Source organism: Falco punctatus, assembly GCF_963210335.1.
Source record: "Falco punctatus genome assembly, chromosome: 7".
In the NCBI taxonomy this organism is placed as follows: domain Eukaryota; kingdom Metazoa; phylum Chordata; class Aves; order Falconiformes; family Falconidae; genus Falco; species Falco punctatus.
This window is the reverse complement of record NC_137587.1, coordinates 40,223,956-40,240,483: the sequence shown is the minus strand read 5'-3', so window position 1 is coordinate 40,240,483 and position 16,528 is coordinate 40,223,956. Positions and strand designations below refer to the sequence as shown.

Below are 16,528 nucleotides of genomic sequence, written 5' to 3'. Positions count from 1 at the left end.
GGACTGCAGGAGCTGCTGCTCTCAGAAGCCTGCCAAGAATCAGGAGAGGCACCACAATCCTCTGAGCAGCAGCACCAGCTTTCTCTGAGGCTAGTAAGTAGCAAGTAAGTTTCATGCCTTTATTTAGCTGTATCTATGAAACATCTTTGTGCAAAAGAGGATCCACACAGTTTTCCATAATTTTCAGATAATTTGGGGGCAGTCTGTAGATGATACATGGGAGAAGTATTGAAGGCAGCAACTGTTGATCTATGAAAGGACTTTCTGGTTTACGTGCAGTAAGTAGTAAACACATTTTTTAATGAGACGCTTTTCCTCTTCCTTTCAATTTTCTTTTTAGTATAGGACTGAAAATTTTGCAAAAGATACATGCAAACTTTCCAGCAATGAACAACAGAAAAAGCCATAGCACATGAGAGGGCAAGTAGCTGTTGACCTCGGCTACTGCTGTATTTGCTCAAAGCCCATGGCTGTCACTCCCCAGGCTGCTGGCACCGCTCTGCAGCGAAGCGGGTAACTCACCAGGCATCCAGTCCAGTTCCTAATCTAAGAGGTTATTGGTGGTAGCTGGTGCTATGTTACTGGGGCAGCTGTGGCACAGCAGCACTGCTAAATATTACAGATGGCACTCTATCAATGAAGCTGCAGCTCTGTATCAAAAATTAATACCCTTCTCCAAAGCTGTAAAGATCCATGCATGCATGTGCTGGCACAGTGATTTAATAAAATAGCTAGCTTAACTAAGTGTATTTGGGGGATGATTCAAAGCCTATTTGAATTAGTGCAACCTCCTCTCTCACATGCACACGCATCACTGCTCCTAGCACTTCCAAGTGGCTGCTGGCTCAAGCGTTTATGACCAGCAGTAAGAGGAAGGTCATCTATAAATCTCTGTAGCTGGGTACAGAGCTCAGTTAATGCAGTTTAAATCAGAATGTCTTGTGTGCGTGGCCCAGGGGCTCATCAGTGATGAAGATACTTTTCAATTAAACATTAAAGGCTGTTCTGCTTAAAGATTTTACCTGAGCTGCACTCTGAAGAACAGTCCCAGGTGACAAACTTCTGTTTGACTTGGTATAAGTAGGCTCTGCATTATTAGCCATCCTTGTGCCGTTACTGTTCAGGGCAAATGTGCCAAACCACCCTGCCCACCCCTATGAATAAGTGCTGCATGGTGTGGCAGCAAAACAAAGTCGATTCCTTGTTTTCGGAAGTTAATAGTGTCTTTCATATAGACCTTTCTCAGTTGTGATCAAACCCCTAGTGAACATCTCCATCACTGCAGCGGTTAGCTTGGGGTCAAGGAAGATCTGCCATGCCTAGGAATGCTTCAGTCCACTTAGGTCCAGTTTTAAATCATCTGAACAGTTTCCAGGTTTCTCTCAAGAACAAAGGACCACCTCCAACGCTGCCAGCTAACAAGTGTCTGGTGGAGGCAATGGACCCGCCACTGCTGTGTGTTTAGATTAGGGAATTATCTGGGTAAGAAATAAGCCATCAGCCAACCTGAGAGAACTGGGTTTGTAGATTTTTTTCCCTTGGCTTGCATCTATTGCTAATCCTTGGATTGAGTGTTGATGGTGATGGCAGGAGGAAAGGGGGTAAAAAAAGGAAGGTAAGGTTTGGTTCTGCTAAGGGGAGCAGTTTCATGCCACCTTGAGCAGTATATATGGAGAGAGAAAAGTTGAAGGGTCTGTTCAAGCCCTTAGAGTGATTCAACAGGACAGTTCAGGTGAATAAGGACTACTCTAGGCTGTCCTGCAATACCTGAGTTGGAGCAGTGTCCTGTGGATTGTAAACCTATTTCTTATTCAGGGTCTGCACCTTCCCCTATTGCTCTCACCTCTGGTCTGTGCCATGCCTCTGGTGCTGGGAGTACCTGTTGGAGGGTCACCCACAGCAGCGCTGCTCACTGTGCAGCCTGGTTTGGGGCAAGGGCAGCCCATGGTCTCCGTGAGCAAAATAATAGCTCTGCTTTGCACCGAGAGCTCAGTCAACACGTGCATTTTCCAAATGCGCAGGGCATGGAGCCTAGAAACATTTGGTTCATCTCTCTAAAAGAGCAACTGGTGCAGACTTTCTCCCTGAATAAGGTTTCATAACACCAATTGTTACTAGGCTTTAGCAATTATTTTTCTCTCTCTCTTTTTTTTTTTTTTTTTTTTTTTTTTTTTTTTTCCCTAGATGATTGCTGAATAGGCCTAGAGAGGAAACTGTGGGGAGGGGTACTTTGATTGATATTTCCAAAGTAAATGCAGTGCTGGAATCAAAATGTCTCAAGCAAACGCTTCCACTGCAGCTCCTCAAATTCTCATCACACAGTCCTCAAAGGTTATCCTGTCTGCTCAGTTATTAACAGCTCCTCTCTGTAATTGCCTTGGGTGGAGACTGTCTGAGTTTGAAATGCTCCTACTGTGGGAATTTTCGCTTTAGTACTTCTCCTGATTTATGAATGGAGCTGGGTATGAAGAGAAGTCCAGACCTGCTCTCTCAGACTGCAGCTGCCTCTCAGGGCTGGCTGTGCTGCAGGGGCTGGTCCCAGCCCTGCCCTGGGCATGGTGAGAGGCTGCTGTGTCCTTGTGCCCAGAGCCTCCTCTCGCTCCCCGTGGGACCCATCACTGCTCCTTGCAACAGAGACGAAGCTCTTGGTGAGGGCCTGGGAAGCTGCCAGGGAGGTGGCAGTGTTGGCCTCAGCATCCTTGCCCATCACCAGAGCTACGAGGGGGAGGGAGCAAGGACAGATAGTCCTTTTCCAGCAGTGATTTCACTCCAGCTGGAGGTAGCATTCATTTTTGTCTGGGAGGCAGGCAGTGGCAGCTTTTCAAACAGGACTTGCACCAAGTGTTCACTGGCTGGTACCTTGTACAGCCAGTGTTCCCCCACTTTCAGCTGCTGTTTCTGCTTTCTGCAGTTTTGCAGGTCCTCGGTCACAACAAGGCTGCCCCTCCTCATACAAATTCCTGGGAACTGCAGTTTCTGCAGGTTTCTTTGGGGTAAGGGAACCAGCACATGCCAGGGCTACACACCTCAGGAGGGCTTTGGAAATACAAGGTGGTCTTACGAGTGGTTGCCAGTGTCTCAGTATCTGTTGGAAGCATATCTTGTGATTTCTACTTAAAGACACTTCTGACTGCTTGGGATAATGTGATCTTGAACAGAAAGGAGAGGAGAGGGTTATGTTTTCCAGGGGAACTTATGGGAAAATTCAGTTTAGCCAGGGTTGTGAATGGTTCGGCTGGCGGGAGCGCCAGAGTACATAAGTACTTGTCAGTGTGCAGCTTCATCCAGTGTGAGAGAAGCAGACCGGTCTGTGGCTGTGAGGGCAGTTCAGTTAGTTGAACTGTATTTTGAAACTGCCTTGAAGTCGTTATCCCGGTTGGAGCTGTGTGTGGAGCAGGTTCCTCCTTGCGGGACTAAGGCAGAGTGTGTTTTTCTGTCCCTGTGGTGGAGCAGGGAGTCTGAAGAATGACAAGATGTTGAGTGAATGTGTTGTAATTTCAAATCAGCACTGTGGATCCTAAACTTGATTATCATAGTTAAGACAGAGCAGGCAGCAATTTTTGAAACAGGATTGTTTTCTGTAAGCTGCAATAATATTCTTGATGCTTTTTTTCTTTAGAAGAATTGGAGATACAGTCTTCTCTTGTGCTGGGACTTTACCATAATAATTTCAACAAGCTTGTGGCATTACTCGTGACTACTTTAGGTTATGTAAAAGGAGAAGTGGCTACGGTACTACCAACGCATTTCCATTAAATGGCCTTAGGTCTCCAGTCAATTCATAATGAAAAGCAATGACGTTATCCAGATTTTATAGATGGAGAAAATGAATAAAAATTTGGTGAAAATCCTATCAAAGATCATTTGGCATTGGTGGAAATACTCTGGTGGTCTAGCTACGACACTGCAACAGTTAATATAAGGATCAAGAATATCAAAATGATAGACTAGCATTAGGTAGTATTTCTGTACTGAAATTCAAGGAGCCATTAGCAGTTAAAATCAGTCAAAGATCAGCTTTGTTCATATAGTAACTAGAACAGACATAAAAATACAAACAGGTTTTTAGAAATGTTGTCCAGGGGGTGGTTACGTGCTGTGATGATTGATGGATTGTATTCTTAAAAGTCCCTTTGGGTTTACTGTAAGCTGTTCATACTTATTACAGATCTACTATACTTAATTTTGTTACCAAGTTAATTGTATTTTCCCTAAGAGCTCCAGCAGCCTGCTGTGTATTACTGTGTCTTTGCCAATGAACTGCTCCACTTATTGGTGAATAACTGACTGTAAGAATTCTCTTTATAAATGCAGTCTCCTTAAATGTCTCTGATAACATGGCCTGTGTAAGTAGTATCCTGGCTTCTCTTTCTGTTTGCCTTCCTCTAAGCACAGCAATATTTTGAGTTACTTAAAGGTTTACTGTCCTTTGTCATATTTACTATCAGTATCTGAACTATAAAGATAAAAACTGCTAGTTTGTGAAAGCCGCTGTAATTGCTCCCAAATCTCCCTCAGTGCAAGTGAATCTTGAAACGGAGGCTTAGAAAGATTGGCTTTGCCAAACTGTGCAGTGCGGCTAGGGAATAAATGTAGAGACTTTAATTTTTTAATTAAAATTATTTTTAGGCCTTTATTAGACAGTCAACAATGCGTTTTTCAGCATTTCAGAAATTCTGAGCATTTTATTCATAACTTCATTGTAGTATGTATACCAAGCACTCCTGACATATGAACAAGCTATACATTTTCTGTGACCAGTTTGATATGATAAAGGTGTACCTGCAGGGCTCCCTGGCATAGCAAAAGTACACAACTGCCGGGTAAGAAGAGGGTGTTGGGGTCCACTTCAGCTGTCCAGCCTGTTGCCTTAACTACCTCATTCAACTACGACTAATGTTTTCAGTGTAACTTCATTTTCTTGTGCTAGTAGAAGTTTTGATGCTGATTCAAGACAGACTCACAAATTCCCTTCATGTGCTTTCCTATAATATAGTGCTTTCTTATTACTTTTATTTTTTTCTGTCATCCCCCCAAACAGTGCTGGGATGTTTTCTTTCAGTTATATGCTAAATTCTTTAACTTTGCACAGATAGTTTCTATGGTGGATTTAATTTGGCAGAGTCACTGTTGCAGAAGCAAGAGGAACAATAAACTGGTGCTGACCACCCTCTACATGGAATTACTCCTCCCTTCTCTTAAAAGCAGTAGTCATCATTTTTATGTCTATTAACAAACAATTTCTAGATAAAGTCTTTTAGTTCATATCAGAGACACAACAAAGCTGGGGTGCTGTAAACATTTACTAATCAATACAGAAGAGCTCCAAGAGAAGAGACTGGCCAAGAGTCATATCACTGTCCTGGTGGTCAGGATGCTCTGCTTTGGACATGGGAGATGGAAGTGTAAGTCCCCCCACCACATCAAGGAGATTACTTCCATGTCCAAGCCCATTTATCTAGCCTGTTGCCTCCTCTTCGTATAGAGTTTATTCTCTGTTGGAAGCAACAGATTAATCCCAGGCAGGGAAAGGTCATGTCCTAATAACCTACATGGATTGTGGTTTACCTTTGATCAGACCAGTTGCTTAATTCCTTTAAATCAACCTATCATTTCTCTTTTCCTTTCTGACTGGTGGAGGTCCTTTGATTTGTCCGTACATGAAGTATACTGCAAAGGCATTAAGTGGGGCTAGCTCAGACACTGGATGCAGCCATACAATAACTTGGGTTAACTAGAGTGAGTAAAGCACTGACCTAATGTGTTTGTTCTGCTTCCAAGACCCAAGCTCGCTCAGTCTCTGCACACCCTCGCAACATACATCTGGTTTCTGAGCATCCAATCTCTCAGCACCAGCTCTCCCTGTGCAATGTGTAGTCACCCTTGGAGCTTCACACCACAACAAGGATTTTGTGTGGTGGCAGCACAGCTAGGAGCAAGGCACTGATGGGTCTTCGAGGATCTACCTCCCATGCCCCCCACCCCCCAAGTCCAGAGAGCTGCTGGAGCAGAGGCAGGACTCACTGTCTGGTTGTAGCAAAGAAAACTGGTTGTGTCCCAGCTCCCTGGGTGCCTTTTTCTGGCATGATCCTGTGATCATCCCTCTTCTCATCACACTGTCTTCCAGGTAAGAAGCACAGCCTCATATCAGTGCCTTGCTGTCTGCGTATCACCTGATGCAGACAAAACAGCGAGCCGCTCCTACTTGCAGTATGACAAGGAAGCTTTGATCATGCAGACAAAATCAGGGTTACAGTGGAGCTCAAAGTCCCTTTCTCCTTCCCTTGTACAGAGGTACTGTCTTCACCAGCGCTGTCACTGTCTAGTATTTGAGGCTGTTGTGCCTTCGGCTGCTGGTTTTGATCACCTTATGCTGCTGTTCATCTACTGCTCTCGGGGCACATTCTGTGGCCAGCAGACTGGAACTGACAGTCTCTGGCTGCTGCTGTTAATGCTGCTGTGTGGATCAGCTGCTAGGAGCCTCGGTGGTGGTTGGCACAAGCAAACTTCTTGGGCAAAACAAAGTGCCAGCTAGACGAGGATCCTCATTTGAGCTGGCCTGGAGATCCAGTGGTCTCTACTGCCTTCATGTCTCCTCTGTTCACATAGCATCGCTCTTTGCTGTCCAGGCTACTGGAGTAGGCAGCTTACTCCTTGTAGGACTGAAATGAAAACGTATAATGAATATAAACAGTTCTCTGCCTGGCAATCTTTGCCCTCTAACAACCCAAACTAAACTCTTCTGAATGTAGTGGGGTGGAGTGTCTTGCCTTTATTGTAGGACAGAGCTATGAATGGAGGGTTCACAAATGATGAGATACCTCTTCAGGAGGCTCTGGATAAAAAAACTTGGACATGTTTATAGAGGAAATGTGGGTTTAATTTTTTTTACAGGTAGCTAAGCAGTGATGCTTTGTTCTGGTATTGCCTGTAACACATTGGGGATCAGGCTGGAGGGAGTATTTTCCTACAGGGAAAGCTGATTAACCTTTGTTGTGCCATGCTTCAGATCATTTAAAAAGATCTTCAGACCTACAAGCTACTTACAAAGGAAAATAAACTTCTAAGGAAGTTTATGAACTGAGGATTTATATAATGAGAGTACAGTGAGAGTAGCTGTCTATTTGGATAAGTCACTTTGGTATTCTCCATCAGGAGAAATCTCAGGGAGACAGGGTATCATCCTAAGAACACGCATGAGCTCTGCCAGCCTGTGAGGCTGAGTGTAGAAACGGCTGGAAGAAGTTTTCTAGGCTCTGTCATACGCTATAAAAGCATCTTTGTTTTATAGCTGAGGAAGCCTGAGGCAAGAGGAGTTGAAATTTGGCTTAAAGTCACACTGGCAGCCAGACCTTTCCCCTGAGTCACAAGTCATGGAAATTATTGTGTTGCTTTCAGAGATTTTTGTTTGGAAGGTTTTCTGTTTAATCAAGCGCCTGTTAGGATAGGGTCTTAAAAAGTAGGCATCTGTTAAGGGTGACATCAAGGCTTCTCCTCTTCAGGGTGGTAAAAATGCAAAGCAAATGTAAATGCTAAATAAAGGATCTTTAAGTACTAATGAGGTGGTACAATGATAGATGATGTTTAAAGGTAGAAAATACAGAGGAATATATTGTTACAAAACATTCATAAAGAGAAACTCTGTTAGCTGCTACCATCCAGAAAAGAGATCTTCAAACTGTGGCAACATCTTTGAAAACACTTCCAGTCTCAGCAGTGCTCAAAAAGGAAAACAGCAGGGGAAGAATTATTAGGTAGGAATAAACAACAAATCAGAAACTACCACTTGGCTTTTTCTGCAGATCCACAGCATGTCTGCAGTAATGTTGTGCGCAGTGCTACTCCTCCATCTCAAAAAGGACAGGCAGAACTAGCAAAAGGCACAGTGAAATCAGAGATGGCCAAAGATACGGAACAACTTCTGTATGAGGAAAAGTGCAATGAATGAGACCCTTCAGCCTGGAAGAGAGATTAACAGAAAGAGAATACGATGGAGTTTTGTAAAAGCAGCAGTAGCATGAAGATTTAATTGAGCAGTTAAACATTGTTTCTCATAATGAAGAGACTAAGGGGCACTAACAAGTGGTCAAGTGGTAGGTTTTAAAGTAACAGAACAATTTTCCTTTCACCATACGCATTTTAATGCTAGGAACTTGTTGTAAGTCATTGTTTATAGAAAAGCCTACAGACATTCAAAAAAATCAGGGAAGACAAGTCTTTTTACATGCAGCTTAGCAATCACGTGAAAAAAAATGTCATGCCAGCTGTCTGAGGCATTTGGACTAGGATGGGATGAAGCACCCTCTGAAACTGGTTATCTTTCTCCATTGATTACAGGAGGAACATAAAGGTTCAGTTTAGGCTAAATGTGTACATCTTGGACAGCTAAAGGAAGGCGTGATAATTCCTCTCACCCTTTCTGACAAGTTCTCCTTGGAACTGACTTGCACAAGGCTTGTAGGAAGATAAATTCTTTCAGGTACAAGGCAATGAGCCCAACTTGTGATCAAGTCAGCAAAAAGCTGGATTCTTTGTCTCAATGTTGGAAAAGCACAGGAACAGCAGTCGGTGTCCTGAAAAGATAAGAAGCAGATTTGTAAGGGAACGGAGCAAGATGGAGTGGCTCAGAGTGGAGAAGGGGCAGGAGGAGAGATGGTCCAGACCTTTGGTACACAACTGGCATCGATCATTGCTTGCACTGAAAGGGAATTAAAAGTGCTGAATGCCATGAGTGTTTCCTCAGCTGCGATAATAATTCTGCATATTACAGATTCAACTGGATTTGTTTTGATGTTTTTGTAATCTCTTAAGTCATATATTGCAGATACTTTCCAAAGTGGTTGCTTGTGTGTCTGGTTTGGTTGGTTTTAAACATGGTCATGATTGTCTATGCTTGTAGACTATGGTTTTGCCTCTGGTTTTCCAGTGAATAGGATGGTACATGCACTAAGCACCAGGCTGCAATTCTGTTAAGGAGATTGAGATTTGCTCTAAGAAAGCAAAACCTTTGTTAGTGTTTCATTGCCAAGCCACAGAAAAGCGACCAAAGCAGAAGGAGGAATGATGAGCAAGTTACTTATCCCATGTGGTTAGTGATACATCAGTGGTTTATTTTGTGAGGTCCACTCAAACACCTCTGGGCCTGATTTGTGGATGTCTTGAGATCTCCGAGCTACAACTGAAGCCCTTGGGAACTGTGCCTTGAACACATAAAGTGCTAAACCACAGTTAAATATCTGGAAGATTGGTGCCTTTGTCTCTGCACCTACTTCCCTGTGTGTAAAAGGAGGGCAGCGAGGCCTTTTGACGTTAGCAGTGTGTTGTGAAGATGAAGTCAAAAAAGTGACTTTTGCACTTTGTTTGCAAAACTCTCAGTTTCTCCTGTGATGAGTGTCCCAGAAAAGTCCCACAGGGAATTATTCATGTTCTATTCAGTGCAGAGGTTTGGTGCTGTACAGAAAATAGGGGCTCAGCTCTCACACAGACTAATGAGTGTGGAAAAACAGTGACCTGGTGTCTTGTCCCCACTGTGTCAGCACCTCCAGGAGGTAAGAGACTTACAGGAAAAATAACATGCAATCATGTCATGGAATATGGGCTTGAATTCAAGGGCATAAGTAAAAGCTAGCTCTGAGGTTGTGCTACTTAATAAGTCCTAGAGATGTGAGAGGGGAGGTGTGTGATAGGAAGAATGGGGATGGCTCTGTGTCCAAGTCAAGAGGTGAGGAGAGGAAGAGTCATGCTTTGAACCAGACAAAAATAATACAGCTTTTGGAAGTGGGGCAGCTGTACAGGGAAGGGGGGCTTGCCAGAGCCATTTCATAACAGCCAGTTTGGGTGTGGGGCATGATTTCAACAGGTAGGTAAAACCCATTCAGCACAGTCCCAATGGCACAGGCAGCCTCCTGTCTGGTGTTTCTGAACTTTTTAGTTCTTGACTTTGTAACCTTAACATTAATGGTCTCTGTTTTCAATGTAATTGAGAGGTAGCAACAGAAGTTTCAGATACACATGACATCTTGAAATGGAAACTTTTGATTTATACCACAACCAAATAGCTAGCAGGGAGGTAATTTATTACAAACAAAGGAAAATGACTGAAAGGCCTTATTCTTCGCACCTAATAATAGGAAATGGTTATTACTGCTCTAAATTTCAGTAGTATAATAGTCACAGCCCTGGGATTAGTAGATTTATTTCTTGTAGAGATTATGCTAACAAATGTGTCAGTTCCATGCTACACTTCAAACAGAAACCCAGCACTTCCCTGGCTGTGACAGGAGAAGGTTTCCTGCCCTGCAGTGTGACTTCTACCAGGTATCATTCGGTTATTACATAAAATAAAATAAAACGCCCTTCTGCAGAGACAGTGCTTTGCGGCACTCTCAAGTAGATCTCAGTGCCACCCCAGGTACCATTTTTGGCTTTGAAAACTGAAGCTGCCAGCAATGTTTGGTATGAATAGAGCTTTTTTTTTTTTTTTAAGTAAAGAAAAATACTGGGTTCTCATAAAGATAAAGATTCATTCAAATAGTGCAAGAGGGAACAGCAGAAAATTAATCACTACCAGACACTGAAAACATTGTTCATGGCAAGTTGCAGTACACTAGAAAACAGAAAAAAAGTACTAGAATTTAAAAAGAATATATTTAGCTAAAGACATTAACAGCTGGCTCTGTTCCTGATGAAAGATTTAATAATTTATGTGATGAATAGCAAGTAGTTTTGATGTTATCTGGGTCAGTATTTCAATATGACAGCTTGTTCTGTCTGCAGAATATGTTGGTCTGTGCTGATATTTGACAAGCCCCATTAGACACACAAGCCAAACTCTGATGATGTAAACACCAAAGAACACATTTAAATGATTTCAATATGTAGGATTGTTAAAGGAAGAACCATATTGCCATTTTCCTTCTGGCCCTAGAGGTCACATTTACTTACATCTTGCAATCTTCAGCAAAACTGAAGTAACTAGAATTGGAATGGAGTACTGTGGTAAAGAGGGAGAAAGGAAATTAGTTTTCTAACAACACGGCATCTAGGACTGATTCCCTGGTGCTCTGGGTTGGATGGACTCTCTGTTGTGGAAGTCTTTTTAGCTACAGTGAGTACAGGTGGGAGATGATTGTGTAACCCATGAGGAAGACTTGTCTGCAATGATCTCTTGAGCTGCTGTTTCAGGTGCAGCTTTCAATGATTTTATGATCCCCGGGGCTCTTAAGGATGTGAGTCATTCTCTGGCACACTAGAATCTGGAGATGCACAACTGATCCAGCTTTTTGGAAGGGACATCCTTGCTTGTGCATAGCGGTAACAGGCAATTGACCTCATTTTCTACCCGATTTTAAGCAGATGTGTGGCATTTGACAAATAAGAGGTTTTGTTGTACATAAGGACATCAGACTGAAAGGATTGCCCAGTAATTGTTAGTAGTCTGGAAAGCTTTTTAAATACAGAGTCAATGAGGGGAGAATGTGTACGCTGGGATCTAATCTGTAGTGGCTGAAGCACTAAAATAATGTAAAGACAGGCTAGGTGATCTTGAAGGAAGAGATGTGGTGATACGTGAGAATTTTGAAATGCTTATGGAAGCAGAAAAAAATACTAGCAGAAGAGTTTGGGTTGCAGCAGTTCTCTCTCTCTATGGACAAAGAAATAAATCTCCAAATAGCAGCGCTCGAGCAGAAAGTTCAGAGGCAGCCATAAAACATGCAGTGCCATCTGGGAACAACCTGCATTTAATTAGAAAACTGTTTGCAAAAGAGATCTGCTGTCCTTCCCAGGCTTTCTCCTTGGACACAGCGATAGTTCTCCAAATAGCAGAGCCAGGTCAGGCACTGGAAAACAGAGGACTGAACAGCTTTGCCTCCGGTACAAAGTAATGGCCGAAAAATTGCACCAGCAGAGGGAGCGGGACACCAGATTTCTTTTTCCTATGTACATATCTAATTCAAAGAGTTGCCAGAGAGAAACCAGATGTTTAAAACCAGACTTCACCCGCTGATCCTGTAGAGAACGTGTTAGTTGATGTACGTTTTTTTCCCATGGCTAAGAAGTAGCTGCAAAGGCAGAAAAATAAAGTCCCTAAATATGCGTTGCAGCAAGTATTATGGAAAAACCTCACAATGTTTTTAGGGTACTGCCCAGACCCTTCCAATTTTGTTTTTAATGTCCTGTCATGAGAGATCCCAGATTTGAGGCACATGACAGAAACAGGAGTGAATACGCCAGGTAATGGGGCTGCAATATGCAATGAGACCTGAATAAGGAGGCTGGGTCAAGTTCACTGCGTTCTTTGGGGGAAGGTGTCTGGGTTCCTTTGGCAGACTCTTTGGGTGTGATGCAGTGCTGCTGCAGAGACTATATATGCAGCATCAGCAGCAAATCACAAGTGCTATGCATCTACTTGTGGGACAGAAGAGAGTTCGCAGTGCTGGGCTACAAATGTGGCAGATATGAGCCCAAAGAGGACAGTGTGTGGAGCTCCAGCTAGATCTGTCACACACAAAGGTGCAAAACCACAACAAATTTGACTGAGGAAAATCCAGGGAATCTGAATTCATGAAGTCCTTCTGGAGGGGGGTCAGGGATGTCACTGTTGCTTGGTGATATGACAAAGTCAGCAGGCATTCTGAGGCCGGGCAGGGAAAACCAGTTGCAATCTGCTTGACTTAGTGCAGCACAGTAAACAGATGGAAAGAAAAGGATAAAAATCAACCTTACCTTCACAGACAGTTTGCACCATAAAAACCTCATTCCCAAAAGCAAAAAGGCTCAGCTTGCAGTTGTACTCCTCCAAAGGGTAGGCTAGCAGGAAAAGCAGAGCACAGTTAAAGGTACTGTCCCAAGCCTGGGATGCCTTGCTTTCTCCACATAATTTATCTTTCTGACTGGCCAGCATGCTTTCTAGGGAGATATGTATACACGCACGCACTTAACTGAGCTAATCTGAGTGCTTGCTGTTTGTTTCTGTTGTGTTGTGCTGCCCTATATCCTCCCAGGTGCAATTCAGATAATTCAGATTATGCAGTCAGCAAATCTGACAGCCTTGGGACAATGTAACAGCCTGCTCTTCTGCCTCCTGGAAGTATACATGACTCAGGATGAAACATGTCTGCCTTTAGAAGCATCAGGATCTGTGTGACCCGATCCCCAAGTCAGGTCACACAGTTATTTAGGGGTGACACTGATGGCTTGATTCACACAAAACTTCAAAGCCGTTTGGGATGTGCTGGGAAACACTTCATGGCCACCAGCCACCAGCACAGGAACATAGCGTCTCCTTAGATCCTCTGTTATTACAGCTGCCAGTGCTCTGCAGTTTTCTTAGATGCCCCATGGCATATTAAATGACACCAGATATTGATGTTCAGGTCAATGGACTGAGCCCTGACTCACTTTAAGAAGTGGAGAGGAATCATATTAAAGGAGTGTTCTGGAGTAAAAGTGCAGCTTGTGTGATGGGAAACTGGGCGCAAATGGTCCTTGGCAAGTTAGCTTCGAGCTCTTCTCTGGAGAGCTGGAACTGGAGAGTCCTAGGGGCGCACGTGGCCATATCGTCCAGCTGCTCATTCCTGAACAGGAGATGATCGGTGAGGCTACTCCTCTCTTTACACACCAGGTATAGATCCAGTCTAGGACATCAGAAGGAGCCGAACCTCCATCTTCTATAGCATATTGATCGAAAGGACCGGTGAAAGCCAGGGGACAGGGCTAATTTTGTTGCTGGGGCTAAGTCACATTGCTTGTTTTAATCTCCATGCTTTGGGGAACGAGCTCAGAGAGGAAATCACATTCTCCAACAGCACAAGGTAAGTCAAAAGGAAGGAGGCAGAGGAGGAGATCTTCCGTCTTGGCTTAACTAGTCAGAATGTGGAGAAGCCTACAGGAATTGATTTGATGTAGGCAGGGAGAAGTGTGGGAAGGAAGAGTTGAGGATAGACTGGACAGCTGCTGCTCAGGTAGTACCTTACCTATCACTGGGAGTTTTAAGGGGTTACAGAACTGATCTGAAGACACCAAAATCTTTACAGTGATGTCAGATGATCAGGCCTCATTCCATCAGCATCTTTTCTGTGTACACAGAGAGCAAATGTCTGCCACCAGGAGGGAGTAGAGATTTTTGAGTTTTTCATGCCGCTTTTCATGAACTCTTACTTCTGCAGAACACCATCTGGGAAACTTCATAGATGCAGATATACTGAAAGAGCAAGGACTTTATTATCCACAAGAAAGCTCCTTTGAAAAATTGCCCAGGGTTACAGATTTTTTGTGTGTTTTACACAGTGTTGCTTGTTGTGGGTCCTGCTGATTGCTGGTCAAAAGCAATTGAAAAACTGGCATAGACGATTGCAGGCCAGGAGAGATTTCTGACACTGCATCATAAGCTCGGCTGTCCTGACCACCAGCCACCTGGACATATCAGTGCATCAGCCTGTTCACTTTCAAATTACACCAGCCTCCAAATCCCGGGACAGGGAGAAGTATATGAAATCTTACCAGATGCTCAAGAAATCAGTGTGGATGTCATCACAGCTGAGTCCTGAGTCACAGTGTACAAGTCCAACTCCTCCATGCCTCCTGAATGCTGCAGACTGTTCAGAGACCAAATCCTGGTTTGAATGAGGAAGGGCAGGCGTTAGCAGGAAAGTGGTTCCTTGCAAATACCATATAGATTTATTAAAAAAAATACCTTGTTTTCTCTACAAATAACGATTTCCTTTCCCTATCCCTACTACTGCAGTCGGAATGGAATCTGAAGGTCCAGGCAGACTTTGTCCACCCCAACTCTCACTGCTCCCAAGAAAGATCTTCTGCTAGTACACATGGTCACAGCTCTACTGAAAACAGCACAAGAACCTAGTTGTGGCTGTTCATCATTCTCAGAGCTTGCTGAAGAAGTGGGTGTTGAAGAAGTAGAGCAATGGGTATAAACCAGTCTATCAGCTGAACTCTAGCCATCAAAGAAGGAGGGCTAAAGGCATGGTCAGTACTTTACAAAAACAGGTCTCAGTCCATCTTAAGTGACATAGAACACAGTAGCCATGTGCTATTTGCACTGGATTCAGTTCTGTAACTGCTGTTCTTTTGTCATTAAGACTGAGCTGAGGTGCCTTGAATAATGACCCTTGGAGAGCAAATACTTGCAACAACCAGTTGCAATTTGGACGGAGTTTCTTCTGTGTTTCCCCTGTCTTTGAAACAGGCATCAATAAACTGGCCGTGCTACTGCTAACTAAATGTTTCCAGGAAACGTTTGAGAGTGTAGGCTCAAAGGAGTAACTACTGCCCTTTGCTATTTGGAAACAAAAATGATGAATGCCCTGAAAGCTCCTTTCTTGCTAGCTTTAGTTAGAACAAATGTACAGAGCTGGGGGCTTGAATTTTTATACATCTTGGGGGAAAATGCTAACTACCCCTCTGTCTCCTAGTGCCCCAAATGGATCAGAGCATGGTCATACTCAGACAAATTACTTTGTAGCATGGGGACTGTTTAAAGCTGCACTGTTGTCTGGACTACAGGTACACAGTAAGAAAAAATGTGCATAAGCCCTTTCTTCAGGCATTGCCTATGGAATGGGTATGTTCAGCCCTGGCACTGTCTCCTCTCACCTCCTGTCCCGCTGCAGGCTCGGAGCACGGTTGAGCTTTCAGGGCTGGGATTAAGCTGTTCCCCTTCCAGGGATGAAAACTACAGTCTGGTTTGGGATCAGGAAGGCAGTTTTTTTTCTAGTTCAGATTGTTACTGTTCTGGTGTCCATCTCTCTTGACAGCCGCCTCCTTTTTCAAAATTTCTATTTCCTTCTGTTCTTTCCTTTCCTGCTCATTCCCATGTCTCTTCCTTGTTCTTCAACATGCCTTTTGTTATTTTTCTGGCATCTTTCTCCTACATCCTTAATACCATCTTTGTGTCTTAGTTTCAGAAAGAATTGATTGTTTCTTGTTCTGCCTCCTGTCAATGAAATCAACTGGCATTTAAAAGGCTGCCTAGCTCATTGCCAAATCAAAACCTTTTAATATCTGGTAATGCTCTGAAATATTTTGGAACTGGACTTCAAATTTTGTTCCAAGCTGGAATCTCTCCAGTTTTCAGAGGGGAAAAGCTCTTAAAACCAAGCTGCCAGCTTCAGGCATCTTTACCCTAAATGGTTTCATACTGTCAATGAGTCCTTTTTGACCTTGATGTCAATGGAGAGGAGTCCATCTTTTATCGTTGCTGTGTGTGATGCAGAGCGGCTATGGAACTGGCTATGCTCCAGTGACTTTCATGGGTGCCACTTAAGAGGACAATCAGTGGAACTTTTAATGCTACAAACTTTCTTGTCCCTGTCTCTGGATTCAGCTTTTTCATGTTTATGACAGTTTTACACCAGCATGACTGGTCTGAGAGGAGAACTGGGCCCATAGCATACAAAATATTTTTTTCCAAATGAGATGAGAGAAGTCCTGTTCACCATGACTTTTTAGATTCTCTGTTAAGTGCAGGCCAAGCCAAAGTGACAAAGTCTTGGTTTTTTGTTTTTTT

The 16,528-nt window shown here is 43.5% G+C and overlaps 1 protein-coding gene across 2 annotated transcripts in view; it reads left to right on the top strand.

Annotated features, from left to right (window-relative positions):
- ARMH4 (armadillo like helical domain containing 4) overlaps positions 1–16,528 on the top strand; it is a 102,335-nt gene extending 85,807 nt beyond the window's left edge. For both annotated transcript variants that reach the window (XM_080394495.1, XM_080394492.1), the window contains exon 8: positions 1–16,528. This exon is cut by the window's left edge. The gene's annotated coding sequence lies outside the window, so the exon portion shown is untranslated.